The 19,419-nt window shown below is 33.5% G+C and overlaps 1 pseudogene; it reads left to right on the top strand.

Annotated features, from left to right (window-relative positions):
* The first annotated feature begins 17,454 nt into the window (after nucleotides 1-17,454).
* LOC143389301 (U2 spliceosomal RNA) lies at nucleotides 17,455-17,605 on the top strand (annotated as a pseudogene).
* Nucleotides 17,606-19,419: the final 1,814 nt, after the last annotated feature.

Here is a 19,419-nt window from a genome sequence, read left to right as displayed (position 1 = left end):
TTTTGACAGTGTTTTTGGTAGGAGAGTGTGAGAAACAAGCTCAAGTACTCATAAGAGACAAAATGTATACCATTAAATGAGGCTTTTACTGATAATATTGTAATATCCAGTGTGTAGGTAAACAGGTGCACCCTGAGCAGAAACAATCAGAATTTCATTCTCTAGTTCACAAGGTCATTCCCCTTTTTCCTCATTAGTGAGTATGTGGGATGTACAGTCTTTCTGAACATTGCCTAACTTTAACTGTCTCTATTGAATTGTTTAAATAAATGTCTTCTTAGTTGTCCTCCCTCCCTTATTGTGCTGTGGATGGAAAGTATTCACTGGTGATCAGTGTTGGTCAGGCAAGACCATTTCCACTCACTTCCACTCAGGTGTTACCTGCTGGTGACCCTTTGTTCTGTTTCCTCTTTTGTGATATTTGTGTATCTTCATTGAGTTCACAATTAAAACTAAACTACTGTATTTTGAAAATGGATCAGTAGACTTTCTATTTTTCACACAACGATAACCAAAACCTCACATGGAAATACAGGGAAATAAAGACAGAGTTGTGATGGGTGCTTACTGAAGGATATCTTGTTTGCTTCCTGTTCTGGGAAGCTATGAATAAATAAAGTATGAATACTTTTATTTTTGTGTAATCATTGAATGGAACTCAGGAACTCATGCACACCAGGCAAGTGCAGTACCACCTAGGTGTATCCACAATTTAAGACCTTATATAAATGTGCATGCAGGTTTTCATGTAGGCATTAGATCTCAACTCCATTAGATAGTTAACATAAATGTGGTTTGCTACAATTGTGGTTAAGACTTGATTTAGTTTTGTAAGAAAAAGTCCAACTCCTCCAAAGTGGCTGTACAATTTTGTTATCCTACTAGCAATGAATGAAAGTTTCTGTTAAACCTCCACTTACAAAAATCAGTTGATATTGTCAGATTTTTGGATTTATCCATGCTTATAGATGTAATTTCTAGATCTAGTAATCCAGCTGCTCAAGATGGTGAGACAAGAGGATAGCAAGTTCAAAGCCAGTCCCAGAAAAAGTGAGGTGCTAAGCAACTCAGTGAGACCATGTCTCTAAACAAAATACAAAACACAGATGAGGATATGGCCTGGTGATGAAGGGCTCCTGAGTTCAATCTCCTGTACAAAGAAAAAGCATTATCTGAGTCCTAGGTTCCCCATGATGTAGTAGGATCTTCAATGTGGCCTTGGTCCTCATGGTTTGAACTGTGCAGCTTCACATTCTATGACATATAATGTAAAGCATCTATTCCTGTGTTTACTTGTTGTCTGTATATACGCCTTCCTTCTTTTTTCCTTTTCCTTTTGTATTGCTTGTAGTGATGTTTATTATAGCAGCTAATACTTATTAACTGTTTATATGCCAGACATTTTTTTGGTAACTAATTTAATTCTCATTTTCTCCATTTATCCTTATTAAGTGGTAGAATTATGATCATAATTTTATGAACAAAACATTTGAGATCCAGGCAGGTAATATAATTCACTCAAGGTTTTACAGTACTAAATGACAGAAATAGAATCAGATCCACGATAATCCATTTCTAGTACAAATGTCCTAATTACTATACTTTGCTCTACTATGGTAATGAACAAGTGATAGTAAACAATGCGTTGATACCTTTGTCATATGCCAGCTAATCACTACATATCACTGCATACAATAGTAGGACTCAGAGATGTGTATGTCCCTGCTTAATAGGAGAAATATCCAGGAAATCTAAAATCATGTCACATAAGCTGCATGGTTCACAACATGAGTTCCAAGTCCACATTGAAGATACTGCCTCATCATAGGAGAACCTAGAACTTATAGGTTCTATAAGTTGGTACAGGAGATTGAACTCAGGAGCACTCAACGACTGAGCCACATCTGCATCCCTGCTTTGTATTTTGTTTAGACAGAGGGTCTCACTGAGTTGCTTAGCACTTCACTTTTGCTGTGACTGACTTTGAACTCACCATCCTCCTGTCCAAACCTCTCAAACAGCTAGATTACAGGCAGGAACCACCATGCCTTCCTCATATAACGTTTTGTTAATATCCCTGTAAAAATGCAGTTTTTAAAAATTTATTTTGAACTGTAAATAAGTTCCCAGATATCCACTTCCCCCCTCTTGTGTTTGTATTCCTCAACTATAAAACTGATCAAACCAGACAATAACTCTTTATTGCAATAGAGTCCTTTTTTTTCTATTTTTGCTGTTGTTGTTTGGTGCATATAGTTGTATATAATGGTGGAATTTGTTGTTATATATTCTTATATGCCCACAGTATAACAATATAATTTGACAAATATTATTCCCCAGCACTTTCCTCCTCCCTCCATCTTCCCATTTCTTTAATCTACTGTTTTTTGTCAATAGTCTATGGCTATAGGTAGTATTATCTAAAACTCTAAGGTCACAATACAAAAAATATACATTGGTAAAGTATACCCCTGTCTCACTACAGCTTGCATTCACCAATATTTTGTCCTATAACATAGGATCAAAAATATCAGCAGCATTCATGCACGGGTTATTAAATCCCAGAACTTTTGGATTTCTCTATTATTCAGGAACATACCTCTGGTATCTATGAGAGTATAAACACTTGTAGCTGTGAGTCTTTGGTGGAACTTGGTAGGTTTCCCATTTCCCCTTCCTCACCAATCTCTGAGGGACCACACCCTGTCTTATAAGCTTACCAGTTCCCTGCTTATGTGCCAGCTGCGTGGGCTATCTTCTCCAGTGAGGTGGTCCATGGAACAGAATGTGGCTGCAGAGTCAATAATCAAGTACTCCAGAGACCAATCTAGAAGTAGGTCTGATTTTACTGCACAGATATGATGTATATGTAATCGGGCAGTAGCCAAGCAGATTATAGGCAGCCACCAATACAATTTCTGGCTAATTGTCCTTGCTGTGACTAATTAAGAAGTAGACAATAAAGAAACTGTAGTGTCTGAAACACATGGCCTCACGCCCAGGGATGTGCCTATGGAGTAAAACATCTGCCACTCACACGCCCTGCATGAGGGGAGTGGCCTGCCATTCAGATGCTCTTAATATATTCCATGTATGCAGTATTTCATGCACTGTCCCTATATATATGGAGTAATTTTATTTGAAATTTATTGCATGGTGAATACACTTGATGTTTTGATTCATTGTGGTATATTAACATATATAAAATTTGGGCAGATTCATTCAAGTGTTATTCTCTTTTCCTGTCTCTCCTTTCCCTTCAATACATTTCATCTACTCTTCTGGTCTTTTTCTCAGTTTTGATTGATTTTCCTCTCCTTTTGTAATGATAGTTTCAAAAGGCATTGAGATTGTTCAAATTTAGTATAATATCTATGTGGTAGTGAAAAGCATAATTTAGTCATTACATGTAATAAAACTGTAAACATTTCAATGAACAAAGTTTTATTAATTTTTGTAAACACAAACTACACATTTTATTTGAGATGACTACTACTGCTGATAATATGTTAGCTAGGATTTTTAGTATGTGTGTCCCTGAGTTTATGAACTGCTGTAAGAAGAGAGAAAATATGTTAAGTACTACAAAGTAGTTTAAAGCTAGAATTGTCAGTATTTAATTCTTTTTTCTTGTGCATAAATTCTTATTCCTTGTGGATATTTATATTGAAATTTTTTTTCCATTTACAATACTAATTTTAATATTATAAATTATACTAATAATATAAGATAAAAGTAATTCTATAAAATTTCAAAAGTAATTCTATAAAATTTGTTGCTAAGTGGCAGTGCTTGCCTAGCATGTGCAAAGAGCTCGGTTTAATCCTCAACACCACACAAAAATAAATATTGTGTCCAACTGCAACAAAATAAATATTTTAAAAATTCAGATATATAACAATTCAAAGCATACCTATTTGCTGGTTATGAGGGAGTAAGGTCAGATTTCAAAGTTCTTCTTAGGGCCTATGAAGAAACTCCTCTGTCTCCACTTTAACTCAGATTCGGAGCTGGGGCTTCCAAAATGAGGTTATATGAGAGAGACAGCTTTTGCTTATCTCTCAGTAGACTGGTAATCTTGGTGTTCCATCTCAAGTCTGAAAATACCTCTATTGCCCGAGTTAGAAAGAATGTTCTCAAAGAAAAAGAAAATTACTTCTTCCATTCTCAGACAATGTAAACAATCCCCCTCTGAAGGAAAACTTTTTTTATATGTAGCTATTGTTTTCTAAAGCAGAAGACTTGCATCTTGGAGGCTACCAATCATGAAAAACTGATTTTAGCCCACTAACATGGATCCAAAATGGGTCAATCCTGGCATAAAATAATAAAGATTTCAAGGGTTATATATGAATAAAATAAGATGAAAAGATATATTTTTAGGTCTGTCTGCTGAAAACATCTCACAGTAGTCACATTAAAATATCAGTATATTTGGCTTTCAGTGATATTTCATTTCTGAATACCTAAGTGGAGCTAATAATCACAGTGACTTGCAGAAGGATTATAAGTAGAAAGACAGCTTCAAGAACTTAACAAGGCCCTAAGCATTTCAGTGAGGTCTTCTCTCTAAAGAAAATACAAAAAAAAAGGCCCCATGGATAAAAAGTTCTTGTATTTAATCCCAGGTATTAATAAATAAAACCTTGGGCTGGGGATGTGGCTCAAGCGGTAGCGCGCGCCCTGACATAAAGATGGTTTTAAAATGAAAAGACAAGATTTATGTATGTATAAAAACCTTGTTTAATTTCTTGAACATATTACTGAACTTAAGAACTGCCTACTAAAATGCTATTGTTTCCAAACTTGCCATTACTTGCTTATTGGTTTAAAACAAATTATTGTTTGAGGTTTCATGGAATATGAAATCATGCACGAGTAAAATTCACCACCACCACCCGCCCCACACACACCTTTTGGAAAGAATACAAAATTGGTACTTGGAAAATCCAAACTTCTGTTCTCCTGAACAATAGTTGTTTTTATCTGACCACCACATAATTTAGATGTGTATATGTTTTCTACCCCATCTTTCTGACTTTGAATTGCCTGTAGTTTCAAAAAGTACCTGGAAACAACTATGCTCTGGGCTATCTGGTTGTGCCTAACAACTTTTGGCATTTATTTTTCACTTCCACTTTATTTCATTTGCTTTTACAACTGTCCAGTGAATATAATTATTTTTCATTTTACAAAATAATGAAACTGAAATTCAAGCTAACAGATTACTCACAATCGCAAAATGATATCACTGAAGTCTGGAAGTTTTTTTTCACTCCAAATCTGGTATTCTTTAATATATAAATGCTTAAGGTGCTTGTTTGATAAAGCATTGATAGAGTTATTCTGTAAGTGAATTGGACAAATTTCAGGATTTCTTTCATTGGTGAACATACCCTTCCATATGCTAACCAGTTAGCATCTATGTATACTTATCCTATATGATAATGAAAATTGCATAGCCTGAAATGTAAAGCTGCCTCTTACTTGTGATACTGTGGGACTTAGCAGCTGTGGGCACTGAGCAGCAGACCTCCCAATGGAAAGTGAAGAATACCATGTCTAATTGAAATTACAAAGGAAAATCTAATATGCAAGCTGTTTAGTTGGAATTTCTAGAAACTTCTGAATGAAGGTAATAGGCACATACAAAGCTATTGTTGGATCTCAGCCCTGTCCTTTGAACTCCAGGATTTGAAGTAGTCTTCCATTTATAAAATCTGCAGTGAAAATTTCAATAGAAATATGTCATGATTGACTTCAGTTTTGTAGACATACAGGCCACGTGTAAAATGTGTTTGTTTAAATTTTTGAATATATTCAGAAATAAAGGCAAATTATATTTTGCATTTGAAAGAACTATTTGGATAGAAAGGCTACAGCAAAAGAGACAAATGAGGACTGCAATGATGATGTGAATGATCATTGACAGGATTTAGTCACTGGATATCTAGAGTGAAGGAGGAAAAGTCCAGGATAAATGTGACTCCTAATTAAGTAGGCAGTGATGTCTTTATAGTCAACATGATTTAGGGGTGGGAAGAGAATGTTTTTACTGCCATAATGTGAGAATACTATAACTTAAACAATTTCATCATTGAACAGTGAGGATTGGGAGGAGAAAGATGAATAAAATTTGGTATCTGACCCCAAAGCACTGAGTTTACAGGAACATTTTAGACCAATAAGGTACTTCAGTCAGTGAAAAACAAAAGTGAATGTTCCCATACTTTTCCTGTTTCCTGAAGCACACTTCTGCCTTAGGGCTTTTCCTCTTCAGGTCTATGTTCAAATATTGTTCTTTCAGCAAGGTCCTTTCTGGCCACCCTTTCTAAAAGTGCAAAGCCTCCTGTCCATCCCCACTCCATCCTCTGGCACATCCCCTCTGGCACCTCTCCCCACTCCTGCTTTTTTTTTCCCCCTTTCTTCTGATTTAGTCTGTTTCTTTCCACTGACCCTTCCCTTTCCTACCATTCCTCCCTCCCTCCTGCTTAATTTTTTCCTACAGGACTTATTACAATCTAAACTTCATCTAAAATATATTTTATGTATTTGTTTTGCTTATTGTTTACCCAAGGGACTATAAATTCTTTGAGGGTTGGGGGCAGTATCTGTTTTGTTCTCTTCTGTAAACTTAGTGTTCCAGAGTACTACTAAGACATAATTCTTAATTTATATATTATATAATTATCACATTCTATTGAATGTATGGATTCAGGAGTACACTGTAGCATTAATGAGCTGATGCCAAAATACTATTAGAAGATTTAAAGAAATAATGTCAAATTAAAATTGTTATTCAGAATACACATGGCCAGTTAAAAACAATATCTCCATTCATCAGGCTACCTCTTTCAGCTACCTGGGCATACATGACTCTTAACTTGTGTGTAGTGGAATAGAAGCTTGTCCAGAAAAAGAGGTTCCACAGAATTACTCCTGAGATATTTTTCTAACACATGGATGCTCAATAAATATCTGTTAAATGAGTAGATGAATTTAAAGACCTGGTTTAATACCTGGTTTTAGTCATCTAAAATTAGAATTTAATACCTGGTTTTCATCATCTTTAGAAAGCTTTGTCTCTGCTGCTTACAGTGTGGTCCATGCATTGGGGCCGGACCACAAACCTGCTGGTCTGCATCAAAATAAAGAAAGAAATAAAGAGTAAACATTTAGGAACTTTAAAGCAACTTGACATCTTGACCATATTTTTGTGTTTTACAAAAATATTAGCTTGGGACAAATTGAGAGGAAAAACTATCCTTTGCTGTAGGTTGAAAAGCTCTAATTTCTGTGTCTGGAATCATGTGAAATTTCCATCAGTCACTGGTTTATGTATTTAAAGTATATTTAAAACTCCCCCTTGAGAATAATACTCTTTTACTTGTGAGAGGAGTCTCTAGAGAAGAATGTTTGATAGATTTCCCACCTTTACCAGTAGAATGTTGACTCTTATATTTGCTCATCTAAAATCCAGAACATGTAGATTTTCTCACAGTAGACAAAATCAGGTCTCACTTTGTCTTAAAATGATACAATCTTTTGTGGATTTAGATTTTGAAGGTTGGGGGGGCGTTTTGCTGAGGCTTTAAAAAGTTTTTTTCTTTAAACAACTCAGGTATGCTTTATATACCATGAAGTTCATTAGTTTTACATGTATAATTTGTTGATTTTTAAAAGTAAAAGTCATGCAGTCATCACCACAATCAAATTTTAGAACATTTTCATCACATTCAAAAGATTCCTTGTGCCCATTTGCAACCACTCCCACTATCTATATTTTCTCTCTATAGATTTGTTTTTTCTAGACATTTCATATGATTTGAAGCATCTAATAAGTGATCTTGTGCATATAGTTTCTTTCAGTTAGAATATTTCCATGTCATAGCATGTATTATGATTTTATTCCTTTTTATTGGTGAATTTACAGTATTACATTGTATGGCTGTCTCATGTTTTATGTGCCTATTCACTCATTAGTTGGTTGACATTTGAATTTTGGCTATTATTAATAAAACTGCACTGAACAATCATGTGTGATATTTTATGTGGACATATTCTTCATTTCTCTTGAATAGATACCTATAAGTAGAATTGCTGTGTCATATGTTAAGTAGGTAACTTTTTACAGTAGCTGTCAAATTTTCCAAATTGGGTGTACCATTTTATATCTCCACCAGCAGTATGAAGGGGTTTTCTGTTTCTCTGTATAGCAGCATTTATTATTGTCTTTTTGATTGTAGCCATTATCAGTATACTTAACTATAGGTTTAATTTACATTTTTCTAATGACTAATAATGTTGAATGTCTTTTCATATGCTTATTTTTCCCTCTGTAAATCTTGTTTGTGAAATGTCTGTTCAAATCTTTTACCTATTTTTAAATTGAATCATCTCTTACCTATTGAGTTGTAGGTGTTCTTTATGTACTACAGATAAAAGTTCTTTATTTTTACAATATTTCCTCCCAATCTGTTGCCTAATTTTTGAAAACAGGATTATTTTAATTTAGTCTCCTTTATTCTGATTATTAGTATTTATTTATTTATTTTAAAATATTTATTCTTAAGTTTTAGATGAACACAATATCTTTATTTTACATTTATGTGGTGCTGAGGATCGAACCCAGTGCCTTGTGCATGCTAGGCGAGCACTCTACCACTGAGCCACAACTCCAGCCCTGATTATTAGTATTTAAACCGGAGTTGAAAGCTATACTTTTTTTTCCTGACAAGAATCCTGCTTAGGGGCTGGGGCTGGAGCTTGGGCTTATTGGTAGAGTGCTTGCCTAGCACATGCAAGGCACTGGGTTCCATCCTCAGCACCACATAAAATAAATACATAAAACAAAAGGTATTGGTTCCAACTACAACTAAAAAAATAACAAAACAAAAACTATTAAAAGAAAAAAAAAGAATCCTGCTTAGGTTGATAGCCACTCTTAGCAAATTATATGTAGAAATATTCAAATAAAGAAACTATTACACTATAACTTCCCTGAACTCAGGGATATATAGTTGACATTGCTAAGGGTGTATAGACCATGAATTCCTGTAAGAGTCCACATAGATCAGCAAGAGTTAAAAAAAAGAAAGCAAATACAGAAAAAGGACAATGGGCCATATTTATTTGTACCTTCTCCTGCATAAGAATTCATAAAAATGTGAGACTATGAGTCAATGAATGACATTTTAGGAAAATATATTGTGTGGTTTCCAGCTTTGGAAGCAAGTAAGTAAATGGATGAAAATTTACTGAGTAACATGGTGGAGCTATCTTAGCAAATGTTAAGATTTCTTGTAAGAATTTCTTGCTTAATGATAAAGGATGCAGACTTTTCATAAAGAGGATAGAGGCCATTGAGAATACTACTTGATCTTCAAGGATATGATTGCATAGAATAGAACTCTTATCTAGTACTTGTTTTTTTGGAACTGTGATGAACTTCTTCTTTAATTGCCTTTTCTACCTAGCACTTGCTGTCATTCCTACTCCCAGACCTCAACCAGAATAGCAATCTTATTTTCAAAATCTTTTGCTAGCTTTTTTTTTTTTTTTTTGCATTTTTTAGCACATACCATAAAACTCACTATTTTAACGTGTACAGTGAAGTGGTCTTTAATGTATTCACAATGTGTTATAACCATCACTATTTTAATTCCTAAAAATTTCTCCCACTCCAAGAAGAAACTTCATACCTGTTATCAGTCATTCTAAATTTCTCCATATCCTGGAAACCACTCATCTGCTTTCTTTCTCTATGAATTTACCTTTCCTGGACATTTCATGTAAATGGAATCATATAACATGACCATTTACATCTGACTTCTTTTTATATAGCATAATCTTTTGAAGTTCATTCATAACTGTAGCTAGCATATTATCTGAGTTTCATTCCTCTTTATGACTGAATAATATTCTACTGAATATATGTACCACGTTTTGTTGATGGACATTTTGGTTTTATGACTTATTGATTATTACAAATAATGCTGCTGTAAACATTTGTGTACATGTGCTTTGTGTGAACATTTATTTTTAGTTCTTTTGGATATATCCATCTAGGAGTTTGATGGAGCATACAGTTCCTCTGTATTTAACTATATTAAACTTTTCCACAATGGCTGGCACCAATTTACATTCCTATTAGCAATGCATGGGGGTTCCAGTTTTTTTCCATACTCTCCCTACGCCTATTATTTTCTTCATCTCTTTAAATTATATCCATCTGCATGGGTGCTAAGTAATTATTTTATGATTCTGATATGCATTTCCCTGATGTCTAATGATACTAAATATCTTTTCATGTGTTTATTGACCATTTTTATAACTTGTTTAGAAACATGTCTAATCAAATACTGTGTCTAAAATTGGTCTTTTTTCCCCTCTCTTTCTTCATAAGAGTAAGTCTTTGCCTTTTGCTGTCTCAGAAATAGCTTTGGATCTTCACCATTGAGCTTGGACTAGCATCATAAATTCATCCTGGAAAACTCACTCAAGGCCTACCTGCCATTTTTAGATATGATGATAACTGGGCAAGCAGTATTTTCTGTTTTTGATTGGTAGACAGCTTTTCTTTATTTTCCATTAAAAAATGTTTCAAAAGCATATTTTGATGGAGTTATTGTCGTGGCTGTAATTTGGATTTGGGCAAATCTTATTGGGAAGTTAATTATGATAGAATGATAATGTATCTATGGTTGATACTATTATTGGTGCTCACTGGAAGTGTTAAAGTAGAATCTGGACAACTATTTGTTGGTTGTTTATAGAAGAAATTAGTGCATAGTAAAGAAAGTTGAATTATGTGCTTTTTGAGATTCTTTGCAGCTCTAAGATTCTGAAATTTGTCCCAGTGAAATGGTATAAAAAGTATCTTATTTCATCACTATTTTGTACAAACTTTTTTTTTTGTAAAAAGTTTGAATCTCAGGGTAATGTAGATTTGCCTTGAAAATGTGGAATTATTTCAAAAACATAGCAAAGTATTATGCACTTTATTGTTTTTAAGAGAGTTAATTTGTTTTACTTTGTTGCAGTTGAGATAGTTTGCTTTCAGTTCTAAAAAAAAAGTTTTCTTCTTACAGATTAGCAAGACATCTAAAAAAAGAGGCCCAAGCTCAACACAACAATTCTGAATTCACAGAAGAGCAAAAGGTACCATCAAATAATATCTAGATATATTCAATTCCAAATGAAATTGCTCTTGAGTTCATTAAGCAGAAAAATAAACATGCATTCAGCATAATTTGGTCAACCTCATTCTTCTGTTCTTCCCCTTTCCCATCTCTCTACACTTCCCCTAAATGTCTCTTCTCTATTACAATGATATCCCTTCCATTTTCTGGTGTCCCCCCTTTTCTAAATTCTCTTGTTTTCCCATAACTTCTGCATATTAGAGAAAACATTAGACTTTTGACTTCTCAGAATACATTCTTAAAATATAAGTAGGATTTATCTCAGATATCCAAGGCTGATTTGAAATTCAGCATATATAAATGTAAATCATTATATTCAAATTAAAGAAAGTATAATTATCTTAAGGAGAGCAAAAAATATTTGATGCAATTGGACCCTCGTATTTTTAAGTTATATAATATTAGTTTTGTTTTATTTTTACAGCACTGGGGAAAATCCAGGGGTACTGTACCAGTAAACAAGAGCCCTTTTTATTTTTATTTTTTAAAAACTTGAGGTGTGACTTGCTAAGTTGCCCACGCTGGCCTCAAGCTTGATCTTCTTGCCTCAGCCTGCAGAGTTCCTGGGATTAAAGGCACTTACCACCACCTGTGGTGACACTAGCATTTTTAAGTAGAAAGCAAACCATTTTAGTTCAACAGAATTACAGAGAAATTTTCTTATCTTAATGAATGATGTATGCATATACCAGCCTCACATCTAATGATGAATAAAAGTTTTCCCACTAACTGTTTAGACAGTTTGAAATAACTTAAATGATTTTTCCTTCAGTTTTTCCCCTTTCCTTTAAATTATGTATGCGTTGCATACCTGTATCACAACAGCCAAGGGGTTTTTTGTTTGTTTTTTAGAAAGAATCTCACTGTGTTGCCCACACAGGCCTTAAACTTTTAGGCTCCTACCTTAGCCTTCCCAGTAGATGCAATATTAGAACTTTATAACTGTATCCTCCCAATTCTTTCCTCCAATCTGTTGTTCTATTTTTTATATATTTCACCATTACATGTATTGTAAACCCAAAACACAACACCTATTTTTTTTTAAACAACCAATGATCTTTTAGAAGAATTAAAATAAGGGGAAAATTTCTTTTATGTTTAATTTCTTTGTGTGGATCCAGATTTTTGACACTGGTTCCTTCTTTTTGAAGAAATGTCAGATCTGGAGATAATGAATTATCTTTGTTTAATTTCATCTGAAAGCCTTTATTTCTTCTTCATATAGTTCCATGAAATATAAAATTCTGGTCTGACAAAGTTTTTTTTTCTTTCAGCACTTTAAATATTTCATTCTATTGTTTCTAGCTTGGATAATTTCTGACGAATAGTCTAATTTTTATTGTTGTATATAACATGTCTTTTTACAACTGGCAGTCTTTAAAACTATCCTTTTATCTTTAATTTTTAGTCATTTGAATAAGATGTATTCAGTCATTTATCCATTTTCCTTTAATCGCTTTGCTTGGCACATTGATCTGTATAATTAATTAAATTTGCCCAAAACTTGTATAATTTGCTTAATTTGAGGGGTAAAGCCCTATGCATGTACTTGCCAATGACAAGAATTTTTAAAACATTTTTTATTTGGTTTCTACATACTGAAAGATACCTCAGAATTTTATAATTCTCTCATATTTTAAACTAGTTGAAACTACAAGTCTTAATACTTTGTTGGAAAGAGGTTGAGAAGAAAATGACATATAGAAGGCCCTGGCCTCAAAAGAGAACTGTGTTTAACATGAGATTGTGGCAACTGGTACCAAAATAATGGTCTGTAGAATAATAAGACAAGTATAGTCAATTAACATATCTCAAGATAACTAGAGGAGAAAAGTTTGAAGGTTCTCAACACATAGATAAGGTAATATTCAAGGAGATGGAAATGCTAACATACAGATTACAGAGATTACAGTTTACAGGTTGGTGCTGTTTTGAATACCACCAAGAGTAACAAATACGTACTCTCATGGGTTTATTTAAACCTAACTTTAAAATACACCCTTTTATTACCCATAGTTTTCTTCACATTCAGAACATTCTGAAGGAGCAGTTACGTAACAAAACAGAGATTAATGGGAACATAGATGCAATATATAGAAAACACTTACTTTAAGTCTCTGTCCCTTCTCTCTTGCTTTGCTATTTAACTGCTTCATCTCGTGTTTTGTACCTGAGATCAAGAGGCATAAAATACTATTTCAAAATTTGTGTGTCCTTTCTAATTATTCCATTTGAACTCCTAGTAGCTACAAAAACTATACCTTATTCCCCTTCAAAAATAAAACATTAGCAAATAAACAATCTGGAGAAAATACCTATGCTATATTAAAGGTATCCTAAGCTTAATTACCCATGAATACTGACAAATAAGGGACAATAAAAGCAATTTTTATTCATATGATTTGATTTTCCCACTTGTAAATAAATTTTATTTATCAAAATCAAATAATCTGATATTTGTTTAAATAACCATAACTAACTTGCCACAGTCTTAAAAAAAATGGAAGTTTAATTCAGGTATCCTCTTTCTGTGGGAGTAGTGAACCTAAATAATTTTATATTTTTCCCAGTCACCTAGTATGTGTGTGTGGGGGGCAACTTTCATTTTCCTACCTTGTGAAATTTTTCTGCTTTCTATTCCTTTATAATCTGGCTCCTATCATCCTAATCTAAGTTTAGTTCAACACAAATGGATTTATGTAATTAACCTTTCTGCATTGTCCTATAATTTGTCATTCTTTTATTTTGCATCCATGCTTCATTCATTCATTCCCTGAATAAAATCTATTTTTAATTAGCTACCTACTCCCTGAAGGATAGGCCAATTTCTTTTAGAGAAAGGCTACCAATCTCATAACATTGATGGACAGAATGAGTTGACTTACTCTATACTGAGGTTAGTCACTGGAGGCCTTTGTCCTTGAGTCCCTCTTATTATACCTTTTCAGAAAGTTGTCTTTCTTTCCCCTCTATTCACCCAAATGTCCACTGTCTTATCTAGTAACTCTTTTCTGACAACTCAAAGTACTCTCTCCCCCGCCTCAAATACCAATGACATTATTTTGGTAATTCATTATTCGCTACATATAATAGCTCTTCCATTGCTGTCTTAGAAGAATTTAAGCTTTAAAGTGTAACTCCTTAGGTAAATATGACTTTTTTTCTAAGCATATTTCCTGAATTCCAAAATATGTATGTATTTCTTTACCTTTAATATTTCAAAAACTGAATACATTTAATAATCTCAGAATCTTAAAATTGGGGAAGCAAAAATTTCTTAAAAGCAGACACTTATTAATATCCTTATTTGTAAGGGAGATTCTCATACTACTGTGCTCCAATGGGAGATGAAAACATATTCCTTCTGCCCTAGAAATTCTGATGGCCTCTGCTGTCAAATGTAAATGAACTACTCAACTGGTCAATCCAAAATTCCAGCCAGTATAATCCTTCTGAGGTCAGAATGACCTCTGTATGTTTTATAGATAGCATATGAAGGAAGCCAAGGCTCTATTATCCCATATCTAACTCTCTATCTACAAACTATGGAGTGGCTCTTGGCAAAGCTCTTGCACATGATGAAAAGATATTGAATAACTGCTAAGAAAGGAAGGAGCACTAAGCAAAATTAAAGTTCCCTTTAGCCACATGTGGCAGAAATGTCCAGGAACTGCAAGACAAACAACATTCATCTCATCCAGATAACCTTACACACTTAATTTTAGTTTCCACAGAATCTGAAAACAAAAAATAAAAACTAAAGTAAGAATATAGTTTTCTTCATCCCAAGTTCCCAATGCATGGCTTTATATACAAAATTTAGAATACTGGATCAACTCCAAAGTCTTTCTAACCTCACATTTTCATTTTCTACCTGATCTGGTCTATCAGGTTGCCGTCCATGTGTGTTCCTGATAAATGTTCTGTGAAGCGAACGTGGCTGGTGCTGTCTAAATAAGCTGAACCCTGGCATCCTTTCATTGCTGAAGGTAGCAGAAGTCACAGCAAGTATTAAAATGAAAGGCCTCAAAATATATCTACTTATTTAAAATCCTTTTGTGCTGAGTCATATACATCAGCTAAATGAAGTATTTTAAAGCCAATTCATTACCATGTCACTGGCAGTTTCTCCTTCTTCGCTAACAGGCTTAAGTCCAGAATTGTAGTGAAATAATTAGTATCCATGACATTTCTATCAATGGATAGGCATGGGGTGGGGCATTCGGCTAAACAGAAATAACTTGGTCAGAGCCAAAAAGGGAAGAATTAGGAATACCAGAAATAGACATTGATTCTCCATCAATCAGCTGGGTCAATTTTAACGCTTAGTCTTTAAATTTTATTTTACCTCACAATACACTATACTTGTTAGGAAAATTTTTCTATCATATCATTCCCCATATCCTCTTTCACCAGCAGCAGATCCTCTTCTTTTTTTCACCTTTTTCCTCTCCCACTCCTTCAGAATATGGCAGAATATTTAGGCCAGTTCTTTGACTTGGGAGCTACTAAGGTAAAAAGATTAAAATACACTAGCATAATATTCAGTGTCTGACTTCTAAGTCAGAGGCTGTCATTAAATAGTCATACAGCTATCCAGATCTCATGTATTCTGTGGAACTAGCACAAATCTCAAACTCTCCAAGTCTTGGTTTCCTCATCTATGATATAAAGGGACTGAGTATAAACAGATAACTAACATCCTTTCATCTTTGAAAACTCTATAATACTGCAAAATGCACAGGGAAGAAAGAGCAAAAATATAAATGACTTTTAATCTGCAAACCTTATCACAAAAAGAAAATGAATGCCAATTCCTGATCCCTGATGGCACCTATAAGTATAATCACTGAGTACTTTACTACCAGCAAACTGAAGGTTACCTTTTAAATGAAGGAATGAAAAACTTGATATTTTAGAAAAGAATAACAACAGAAAACTCCTCTTTCTTTAGAGCTTGATCTAGATTAATGGTAACATTGCTAAGAGGGCAGAGAAACTAAGACAACACAGTCCCTTGAAATGTCCATTGACTTAAAAGATCAAACATATCAGGAAATATAGCCATAAAAATGTACATTAAATTATTAAATATTTGTTGATAACAGTGGTAATATTAATAATAAGCAGCTTCCATTTAGTATCAATAAGTGAAATATTTAATAGCTATTATTATATTTCACCTTCACTAAAACTGTACAAGATATGTGTAAAATTATCATAATTTTAGAGATAAAAAATTGAAACCCAGAGAGGTAAAGTAACTTCTCTAAGATCACATAAAAGTATCCATTACCTTTGATCTTAAATGAAATTCTTTTCTAAGTAGAATCACCATAGGGACAACAATGCATAAACTCGGACAAATGTCTTACTACCATCAATATTACTATCATCTACATCAAACTTCATCATCTTAAGTCAATTTTAAAGTTTTCCTTCCTTAATCTCCAAATCCAATTACCCTAGTAAATATAATCATTATTCCCCAATTTGATTATATTCAGCAAACACATATACAGCTCACATTATGTATAAAACATCATATCAGGCAGATACAAAAACTTTTATATCAAAGTTGAATAGCAAGAAGTTTTTGCTTCCCCCGCAAAAAGAAGTGAGTAATTGTATGGGAAGAAAAATTGATTTTATTTATGTCCTTTTTTGATCTAAAGAAATTAAAGTATATTAAGTAAGACTAATTGAGCAAATAATTTTCAGTCATTACACTTAAAATATAGTATATCTGCAAATGTACTCATTTCATTTACATTTATGTAATTGTTATATATAGATCTAACAAATTTTGAGAAACAGTTTTAAAACCAACACTCACATAGCACTATGTACCAGACACTGATCTAAGCACTTTATGTATATTGTTTCATTTAATACTCAAAACAACCTTATGAAGTAGGTATCATTATGTCATTTCACAGATAAATATACTAAGGTACAGTGGACTTAAATAACTTGTCAGAATCACCCTGGTATCAAGAGGGAGAAAAATCTGAATCTAGAATAAATCATCATTTCTTTGTAGTAAAAAAAAAAAAAGAAAGAAAGAAAGAAAGAAAAATTATGCTATATTTGGCTTTTATACCTGGTACAATAGCAAATATAGAAAGCATTTCTTTGCACTAAAGGAAAAGAAAGGGAGGGGACAAACTCATCAAATAAACTTCTTTTTGCCCTGTCTATACTACCTTAGACTTAAATCCTTCATTTTCTCTGATGCTTTACCTTGATCATGATTGCTTCTCGGCCTTTTGGCTAAGATCAAGTGTACCTTGATCATGACTTTTATAAAATTTCTAAAAATTGAAAGTATCTTTCACATTATGATGCTTTTTTTCTTCTTTTTATGTGTGTATTTTTATTCTGCACAAGTAAACAGGCATTTAAAAATTCAGAAACCAAGACTCAAGGGTAGAAAGATCTAAGGGTAAAATGCAGTGCTCTTTTCCTCTGACTGCCTCAAACATGTCCTATTTCAAATCCATATTCCCCAAGAAAGCTGAATATGTCTATTATTTCTTCTAAAAATACTTTATATTTCTTGTCTACCTCATAAAATCTCTTCACTAAATGGTTCTGTGTGGATATTTCTAATGGCCAGAAATTTAACTACCTCTACATCTACACCGTGAGGCTATTTCTGGTGCATTTGGTAAAAAGAGGGATAGCCACAGCTAACTGGAGAGCTGCTTAAGTGACTTTTCCATGCTCAGAGAAGGGATGTAAGACTAATATACTAAATAAAAATCTGTGCCTCTTCACTACTTGACTTTTCTGGAGCTCATGTGCACAAGTCTACTATTCTAGAAAAATACCTTAGAATCAGATTTAAATTTAGTATCTATATGGTAAATTTAGGACCCATGTATGGTGCACACAAAGATTTCCTTTGAAAAGTTGTTAAATAAATATTAAATTCAACCTACATGATTTTGTATAGCCCCTTCTATACAACTATGTATATGGCATACAGTATTAATAGGGCTCAGGTGCCAAATACAGTTTTACATTACTGCAAAAAAAAAAATCATTCTTTTTCTCTTATAGCATTGAATTGGGCCAAAAAGGGGGGAAAACAGCAGCTTATATAGTTTAACCCATGTAAATCAAAAGCGTGTGTTTCATAACTCCATCCAAGTACTCTGTAGTTTTTTCAGTATTATTTTTGTATACCAGGCCCTTCAAATTTTATGAAAACTAAAATAACAAAATTTTCTATTTAGTGATGTTAATGAAAATCGAATCAATTTTGAACTTTCTGTAATGGAATGTACAGTCAATACAATATAATGAAATCTAAATTAATTTTTTCTGTTCAGGTCCTTGGCCCATTTGTTGATTGGGTTATTGTTATCTTATTGTCTAATTTTTTGAGTTCTTTGTATATTCTGGATATTAGGGCTCTATCTGATGTGTGAGGAGTAAATATTTGTTCCCATGATGTAGGCTCCCTATTTACTTCTCTTATTGTTTCTCTTGCTGTGAAAAAACTTTTTAGTTTGAGTAAATCCCATTTGTTGATTCTTGCTATTAACTCTTGTGCTATGGGTGTCCTATTAAGGAATTTGGAGCCCGAACCCACTATATGTAGATCGTAGCCAACTTTCTCTTCTATCAGACGCAGAGTCTCTGATTTGATATCAAGGTCTTTGATCCATTTTGAGTTAACTTTTGTGCATGGTGAGAGGAGGGGGTTCAGTTTCATTTTGTTGCATATGGATTTCCAGTTTTCCCAACACCATTTGTTGAAGATGCTATCCTTCCTCCATTGCATGTTTTTAGCCCCTTTATCAAATATAAGATAGTTGTAACTTTGTGGATTGGTCTCTGTGTCCTCTATTCTGTACCATTGGTCCACCCGCCTGTTTTGGTACCAGTACCATGCTGTCTTTGTTACTATTGCTCTGTAATATAGTTTGAAATCTGGTATCGCTATACCACCTGATTCGCACTTCCTGCTTAGAATTGCTTTTGCTATTCTGGGTCTTTTATTTTTCCATATGAATTTCATGATTGCTTTATCTATTTCTACAAGCAATGCCTTTGGGATTTTGATTGGCATTGCATTAAACCTATATAGAACTTTTGGTAATATCGCCATTTTGATGATGTTAGTTCTGCCTATCCATGAACAGGGTATATTTTTCCATCTTCTAAGATCTTCTTCTACTTCTCTCTTTAGGGTTCTGTAGTTTTCATT

Source organism: Callospermophilus lateralis, unplaced genomic scaffold (genome assembly GCF_048772815.1).
Source record: "Callospermophilus lateralis isolate mCalLat2 unplaced genomic scaffold, mCalLat2.hap1 Scaffold_103, whole genome shotgun sequence".
In the NCBI taxonomy this organism is placed as follows: Eukaryota; Metazoa; Chordata; class Mammalia; order Rodentia; family Sciuridae; genus Callospermophilus; species Callospermophilus lateralis.
Note: the sequence above shows the minus strand (reverse complement) of the source record. Positions and strands in the feature narration are given on the sequence as shown.